At 39.9% G+C, this 7,500-nt stretch overlaps 1 non-coding gene across 1 annotated transcript; it reads left to right on the top strand.

Moving 5' to 3' along the window:
* The first annotated feature begins 372 nt into the window (after positions 1–372).
* On the top strand, positions 373–443 carry Trnag-gcc (transfer RNA glycine (anticodon GCC)). Its single transcript has one exon. It is a non-coding gene; the product is annotated as a tRNA-Gly (tRNA).
* Positions 444–7,500: the final 7,057 nt, after the last annotated feature.

The following is a 7,500-nucleotide window of genomic DNA, read 5'->3' as shown; positions in this document are numbered from 1 at the left end:
ACAATGAATTTTGATTAAGGATTTACAATGTACAAGCTCCTAGAATTTACGCAATAAAAATTATACGATTTTTTTAAAAGTTCTATAATTCACTTAGGTTTTACTTAATTTCACTTCCATTTTTCAGAAATATATGTACAAGAACTTAACGAAGCGGACATCCAGGCATAACAATACCTTCAGCCTTTTCCAGGTCTTCTTTGCTTGGCTCAGTATTCCTTTATTACGATAAAAACATTTTCTGTCAGCTCTAAGAGCTCGGTTTGGGCACTTAAGCCAAAACCAGATTCACATTATCGTTCTCTGCAATGACAGAAACTACCCTCTCCCAGTCTTGTTCATACTATTGTCGGGTTGAACTGTTTTACGTAAGCACTGGGGGTTGAGTGGTAGAATTCTCGCCTGCCACGCGGGAGGCCCGGGTTCAAGACCCGGCTAGTGCATGCCATAACAATACACACAGCCTTTTCCAGGGTCCTTTCTGCTTGGCTCAGTATTCCTTTATTGCGATAAAAACATTTTCTGCCAGCTCTAAGAGCTCGGTTTGGACACTTAAGCCAAGGCCAGATTCACATTTTCTCGCTCTGCAATAACAGAAACCACCAGTGTGCACTACAAACCTACAGATTCTCACAGTTATTTGTTGTATTCATCGTCACATCCATCACATGTCAAGAACTCCATTCCTTATTCTCAATTTCTTAGACTTCGACGTCTATGTAGTGATGACTCCGATTTTTCCAGCAAATCAGAGGAGATGTGACAGTTCTTCGAAAAACGTGGCTATCCTGTCTCTGTGGTCAAAGCGGGCCATCATCGCGCCCAACAATTTGATCGACAGTCATCACTACAAACGTCACAAAAAGAGATAAAAAAGCCAGAATTCCATTCACCCTCACTTTCCATCCTCATAATCACGCAGTCAAAAGTATCATTCTTAATAATTTTAAATTACTCCAAAATGATCCCGAGACTGGTAGAATCTTTTCGCAACCTCCACTTATTTCATTCAAACACGACAAAAACGTAGGCAACTTTTTAGTTAGAAGTGCGCTCAAAGCTAACGAGCAACCCGCCACTTTCAAATGTAGGCGCTCACGATACAAAACTTGTCTTTTCAGTCTTAACACTAGCAAGATAGATATCGGGACCTAAGCGATCTGTTAAGATCACCGATCGTTTCACATGTACCTCCGCAAATGTCATTTATTTCATAACCTGTACGTTATGCAATAAATTATACATTGACGAGACAGGTGGACGACTAGGCGACCGATTCCGCGAACATCTTCGCGATGTTGAGAAGAATGACAAGGATCCATCTAAGCCAAACGCTCGTCATTTTAATCTCCCTAACCACTCCAAAAAACACATGGCTATCTGCAGCCTTTCCCTGCATCTAGGTAAGACGGAAAGCCGCAAGTATCCGGAGCAAAAATTCATCTTCAAGTCGGCACCCTTAATCCTCACGGTATTAACGAACGCTTTTCATTCAACTAATGTATTCTTATTTTTCATGTTGCCATGTTACCACCAATAGCATAGCTCCTACTATACTATAAAAAACTACACGTAACCCACAATTCCTCGATTCGCTCTGACGAAGGGCTAACGCTCGAAACGTCAGCTTTTAGAATCTCTGTACGGTGGCCAATTTACATCATCAACTCCATTGATAAACCAAATTTTTGTTTTTTGTATACTACTTCCCCACCGAAGCAGCACCAGTTTCTTTAGAAACTACCCCCGTCACCCAGTTTTGCCGATTGTATTGTTGAGTCACACGGCTTCACGCAAGCAGTGGTGGATCAGTGGTAGAATTCTCGCCTGCCATGCGGAAGGCCCAGGTTCGATTCCCAGCCAGTACACACCAACTTCTTGTTCCTTCCCATTGGAATGCCTCCAATCTCTCCTGACCGCAAATTTCCAAAGCAGAAAAGTTCCCCTTCTAAAAATCAATCCTCCCTCTAACACACAATCCTATCTGTTTCTTGTTTGTGTTTTTCTGTTACTGTAAAATTGCTGTGTTAAGCGGGTTTGTTAAGTGGGTTTGGTGCCACGGATAACCATTTCTTAGTCATGTCTTCAGTGTGGTCTCCATGAGGAAGAGCATCGATGCGTTCTTTGGCTTTTTGAGAGGTTTCTGATACCATGGGTAAGGTATCATAAGAGGGTCGGATTCTGATTGATGAGAAAGAAAACTGTAAGGCTTTTAATTACCCATGGCATTAGAGGGAGTCTCGAAAAGCCAAAGAACTCATGAATGCTCTCCATCGTGGAGACCACATTGGGTTGGGAATGGTTATCCCTGACACCAAACCTGCCACGAATCCCTGTTTTGTACACTCTAACAAAGACTCACAAACCGAAAACGGTCGTTGACGACATCTTTTCTCTATGTAACATGAACAAAGAAGCAATAAACAACTTCACAGAGATAGAAAATAGCTATCCCCCTGCAATAAATTCACGGCTGAGATTTCAGATACTGAAATAACATTCTTGGATACATATGTAGACAAGAGCGAGAGATTCAAAAAGGTCAAAAAGCACTCTATTCTTGATGTTTGTGCACACCACGCACTTCAAGCCCTGCCACCCTCCAGGCGTCAGGAAAGGCGAGGCCCTAAGGTTTCTTAGAACTAACTCTTTAAAAGCAAAATTAAAAAAACACATTGCGCAATTCAAACAAAGATTACGCCACACGTACAGGGGTTATCCAGATAATCTTGTAAAGACGACTCTATCTGAAGTCAATTTTAGCGAAAGAATGGTGGCTCTATAAAATAAAATAAAAAATTGCCGTTTGTTACAGAATGTCACCCATAAGTGCCTAATCTCAAAAATATTCTAATGAACAAATAGCATCTTATATACAAAACCAGCCCTTACTAAGAGAAAAGTTTAAAAACTCTCCCTAATTTCATATAGAAAAGAGAGGCCTTTGAAAGATGTAGTCCTCAGAACAAAGCTCTGAGGTCTTTGAATTTCTTATCTTGACCAATAGGAGCCGCTTTAGGCCTGTCTACACCTTGAGAAACATTTTTTGTAAGCTTCCCAAAAATTTCATGCTATTTATTTATTTATTTATTTATTTATTTATTTAATCACTTTCACCACAACAGAGAAACAGGCTGTGGTGGGGGTCGCTCAACAGAGCGAGGCTCCAAATTAAGTGCGCCCTTCTTACCCTCCCAACCATGATATAGCACAGAAGACAGACCACAACACCGGGAACTACATACCCTACATGCTATTTGCAGAGTTTTACTGACAATAAAAATAACTGAAGGAATAATGTGAATATGACATTTTGATAGTTTCTGGATCAAAATAACAAATTTCTGAATAGATCTGTAGCTCATTTGAGATTTCCAACGCATTTGACAGGAATTTACTTGACAGAGGGAACCCCAGAAAACACCCCTTAATTACCGTTACATGACTTTTTGGCCATGCCTCTATATCCAAAATTGTTAACTTCCTAACGGCTAACAAACATGCAGAGTTTGATTCTTTTATCATAAAACGCACAATTCCTTCTCTTAACAGCCTGACTAAATGTGGAATTCCTTTACTGATAAAATTATCGTTACATCACAAACAAGATGATTCTAAGCAAAAATTAAACGACCTTTATCCAGGCGATTTGCCATAAACTTGAAAAACGTTTGGGCCGACTTTTTTCAAGATTACCCAAATGCAATCCGTTTCGATCACTTCCATTTGTGTCCATCCATGCTTCTTTTTCCTTTTGTTGTATTGCGTTTGTGTTGTTCAACAGTTTTAAGTGGTTTTTGCAATGTTTCATTCTACTTTTTGGGCATTTTTGGTGTCATGATTTTGCGTGACATAGCCCCCTTAAGGCCTGTGCTTTAAGTTCTAAAGCTTTTTCCTTTTATTAATTTCATCTATATTCAAAATAAATAACACCAAACACCCCACTAACCTTCCTGACGCCCTGAAATTGTCCTCTTGGTCGAATATCTTCCCAAGGATAGTATCAGTTGATCATAGCTAGGGGCGCGGTGTGGTCTCGGGTAAAACTATGTAGGTGTACAAGGTATCTTTATGTACACCAAATCATCTTTATATCTACGCAGGGACTCCTAGGATGGCTCCTTGGGTTTTGGCCTCTGGCCTTGAGAACTTCAAGGGTACTCGGCTTTTCCCCACGAGGACGGACCACGAAAAAAGCTGGAAAAAAGCTGGACCGGTTATGAGCACTCTCTATTAGCCAATTAGATTCAAGGATGTAGGATTCAGGGCGGGTCAGATGCTTCGGTTACTTTATCCCTTCCAAATGACACAAACAACAAAAACACACTCGATTTCTCAGAGTTCAATCATTCGTGTTCTGTCCAAAGGGTATTTGAAACATACAGTTAGCAAAAGTGTTACTTGAGAAAATGAAAAAATGTTTATTTGGTCAAGACATGAGTTCAATAACGCAATCTTATATTTCTATTTTGACAAAAAGCCACATTTACGGACTACAAGAATACCATTCTGTCACTGACCTATTACCCTTCTCCTAAGTCTTCACATGTCATTTGAAAAACACTTGTCGCCACAAGAACAATCTGACTTCAGTTAAGAATCTAAACGAATGTTGGAACTAAGCAGTCCAACCACGAGAAGAATGCTGGGAAGGTCAACAGATCTTGGTGATCCCGCGGCATAAAGTTTTGCATCAAACATGTCCTCTGTTTAAAACAAATTAAAACACGTGAAAGAAATATCAGTTTGGTTGTTTGCTGTGTTGACAAATTAATGACAAGAAAACGGGGGAAATGTAATGCATGAATGAGTATTGGGTTTTTGACTGTCGGTTTTTAGTCCACAAGAGCATGACATGGGCTTACCTTCGTAACATTCCTTGTAAGGTCCAAAAGTGTAACCAGGCAAACAGTGGCATTTTCCACTCCTACATACTGAATTCTCTGGGCAACCTTCATAACACTCTTCTGCAAATTAATTTTCGAAACCTCGAACTTCAATCAAGTTTCATTGTCCCTATTACGGAAAATTGGGACATTCGATTTGAGGGACCCAGAGTTTGGAATTCTATCAATGGAACGTATCGTCAAATCTTCCAGCGTTAGACTGTTGAATTAAAGAGAAACATAAAGACGACACGATAAAGGATACTGGCAATAATGTTTTCTGCCTCCTTTACGTTATATTTTGCTCTGTGTATAATATGCACGCCTGCTTTCATATTGTGTCTTTTTTGTAAGTAGGATTAGCTTCTTAGTTCTTTCAGGGGGCCAAGGCCTTTTCAATTTGAGCTAAATTTATCTATAAAACGTGTAATAACTTGTAGGGATATATAAAAGTTGATGTTCACTTCACTATATCGTGATGCACACGTATATAGTATAATTTATCTTCATCAAGAGCTTCAGTGAGCTAATTTTATTGATCATAAGATTGTAGTATGGAAACAAACACGAATAGAAACTTTTTTCGCCCTCAAAGCTCCTAGGCTTACCAAAGATAATTAAAGGCTCTAAGTCGCGTACTAAAAAAAAAAAAGATATCCAAACCAAGAGCTACGTCTGAAACTCTTGACCGTAAAATGTCGTTTCCAGAGGGCTCGTTACCCGTTACTCTGGACAAAGATAACGAGGGCTCTCCGAAAAATATTGTTACCATACTCGAACTTTAACCAAAGGTCCGATATCTATAATTACGGATTCACTTAACCCTGATATACCGGCCACAAGCAAAGACAAGACCACCACTATTGGAACTAAGTCAATTTGATAAGCGTCCGATGAAATTATTCGATTGTGGTGAGACGGGGCCTACAATGAATCTACTCTGTCGGAGAATACCAGGACAAATTTCTGTTACTAGTTGTCAAAGTTTAGCATTTTTCCCAGGATCTTTCGTTTCCCCACAACAGAGGCAGTGGGAAAATAAAAGCAGAGACCCTGAAAGCGAGAGTGATCTCCTGATTCAAAATGAAAGAAATATATATTCTGGTCACCTTCACAGTATTCCTGGGAATTCTTTTTATATCCTTCTTTACACTTGCAGATATACGACCCAAAGCTGTTTACACAGTAGGAGTAGGAATCACATTTATATGTGTTGATAAAACATTCGTCAATATCTAAGACACAATGATGATACAACAGAAATTAGTTTCGATAAAAGTAGACCAATGAGTCGCCACAGCGCGGCATGTTTATCAATGATATTCTCTCACGAGCCTGCGGGCTGCTGATGTAAAATCAGGGGTACCAAGCAGGCGCACCGTTCTTCATGACATCAAATTGAAAACATGAAAGCGGGCAAGAAACTTAAACGCAAAGTTAAGAGAAAATAATGGTAGATGATTTACGCAAATTTAACTTGTCACACACCAGAAATTTTCACGAACTTGGAGTTAATTTGCTTCAAAAGTAGAGAGAGAAAATATGGTCAATTGCGAATTTTCAGCTTAAACTAAAGTATGTTAGTGTCTTCAGTTGTTACCAGTGCAGGTTAGCGTATCTTGATCCTTATATTCAAATCCTTCGATACAATGACATTCATACGTTGCAGGATGGTTCATGCATTTTTCGTTTGGACCGCAGATGTGGGGGTCTTTGCATTCGTCGATATCTGTAAAGGAAACAAAACAAGTAATATCGACTTAGGCCCTGTCAACACTAATGCGTTTTTGAAAACCTCCGGATAAAAAGATCTGCGTCCACACTAGCGTTTTCACATCGTATTCGGCCCTCCACACTAGAGAATGAAAACGGACATCTAAAGATGAGTTTTTGTTACCAGGCTTTGTTTACGTCTTGGCGTGCGGGGAAGTGAAACATACAAAAAGAATAGGACGTCAAGCGTATTCGAAAACCTCCGTTTTCGCCGTCTACACTAGAAAGGTAGAAATCCCTTTTCAAAAGTTTCCACTTTCAAAGGCGATTCCGAAAACCTCCGTTTTCGTGCACCTCCGTTTTCAATCGTTTTAATGCGGATTGCAGTTTTCGAAAACGCACTAGCGTGGAAGGGGCCTTAGTGTAAAACCAGGGCCCGGTTGTTCAAAAAACGATTAACGCTAATCCCAAATGGTGTTCAACGCTGATATTAGGCAAAACTGTACATTAGAAGAAGTCAATCTTGAAAAACAAAAGTAATCAAAAAAAACTTTCACCGAAAGTTGAAACGATGAAACAAAATTTAAGCTAATCCTGGGTTAAGTTAATCGGCTTTCAAACAACCAGGCCCAGGAGTATCAACGGGGTTTGAACCCGTGACCTCGCGATACCGGTGCGACGCTCTAACCAACTGAGCTATGAAGCCACTGACGTTGGGATTTTGTCATTTGTAGGTTCCAATGTTCCCGTGAGGAATGAATCAACGATGAATGATATATGAAATGGATCATATATGAACTGCGGATATGAAATCAAATGAAGCTATGATCCTCGCAGTTATGAAAGCCAATTTTCATAGCTCAGTTGGTTAGAGCGTCGCACCAGTATCGCGAGGTCACGG

The sequence above is a fragment of the Montipora capricornis genome, chromosome 6 (assembly GCF_036669925.1).
Source record: "Montipora capricornis isolate CH-2021 chromosome 6, ASM3666992v2, whole genome shotgun sequence".
In the NCBI taxonomy this organism is placed as follows: Eukaryota; Metazoa; Cnidaria; class Anthozoa; order Scleractinia; family Acroporidae; genus Montipora; species Montipora capricornis.
This window is presented reverse-complemented; position numbering and strand designations above follow the sequence as displayed.